Raw genomic sequence first — 1,618 nt, 5'->3', positions numbered from 1 at the left:
CACTTACACATGCACAGACAGCAACTCACACTTTCACATATACATACTCACAGACACACACTCATACTCACACTCACACACATACACTTGCACAGACATGGCCCCACACACTCTCACACAAACACATATTCACACTCTCACACACTCACACACACTCATATATTCATACTCACACTCACACACTTATACTCACACAGACAACATTCTCATACACACACACTGACATACTCACATACACACTAACACACTTCACACACACATACATACTCATACATACATTCATACTCAAACACACTCATACACACACACATACTCAGACATATTCACACACTCACAGAGAGAACATATTCACACACTCTTGCACATACTCATATACACTCACATTTTCACACTCACACACACAAACAACACACTATCACAGATATACACACTCACATACACATACTCACATAGACAACACAATCAATATACACATTCACAACACACACACACACACACACTATTCTCATTGATAGGTCTTTGGAGGACAATTTGAATATAAAATTTAAAAACCACTTGTTTCTTTTGGCCCAGAAATTCTCCTTCAAGTGACTTATCCTCTGAAACACTCACACGTGTGCGTGGAGACATATGCAGTGAGTTTTCACTAGAGTAAAAACTGTTAGAATATTCACAGATGTGCGTCTCGAGGTTTTGGGAGGATTTGGAAATGACCCAGCAGTCCAGTAAGAACAGGTTTACACATAAATGCTATACATCATCTTAACGGAATATTACTCAGCTTGTAAAGTGAATGAGGTAGATTTATGCCCATGGGGGGGGGGGACGGATGTGCACTATAATAAAAAAATAATCATGACCCAAACCATTACTTCTGAAAGCAGCATTCAGGGATTTGGGTGAGTCTGACTCCATTTGGGCAAACAGACAGTATGAACCAGGCAATGGAATGTGTTCTCCGTGGGCTTAGCAGAGTCCTCCAGATGGTGGCTGGTTCTTGACTGCAGACCATTCTTGGAGGCATCCCCAGTTCCCAGAACCTCTCACCTTGAGCAAATCTTAGTTTGAGGCAGCCTCTTCCTCGATTTCTTTTCTTTCATAAGGTTGATGAGTACACCTGAGATGCCACAACCCTTTTACGATGATATGATGTGGGATGTGACCTACGGGATTCTCAAGGGTCCTATTTAAGAAGAGGATAGGGTGATGGTCACTGTCTCCCCACCAGTGTAAGGAAGGAAACAGCAGAGGCTCCTAAACTACTTTTGGCTTAGAACTAGCAGAAATTTCTCAGTAATGATGGCAGATCATACACAGGGTAGGTAGGGTGGCCCTCCATGTCAGAAAGAAATAAAGCTGGCACAGAGACTGAGGCCTTTGGGTGCAGGTAAAACTGAGGCTTTATTTTCTGCCACCAAGATCAAGCCCTTCTTCCTAAACAAATCCAGAATCTCTGGGTTTAGAGCTTTACAACGGGATCTCAAGGCATTGTCTTGTTCTCTGTGTCAACCTTCAAAGTATAGCACACATCCATGAGTGTTCTGGACTCACAGGGGAGACCAGACCGGGTGCCCTCAGCCACCAATAGTCCCTCAGAATCCCCCAGAGGCTGTGATCC

The sequence above is a fragment of the Micromys minutus genome (assembly GCF_963924665.1).
Source record: "Micromys minutus genome assembly, chromosome: 28".
NCBI lineage: Eukaryota > Metazoa > Chordata > Mammalia > Rodentia > Muridae > Micromys > Micromys minutus.
Note: the sequence above shows the minus strand (reverse complement) of the source record.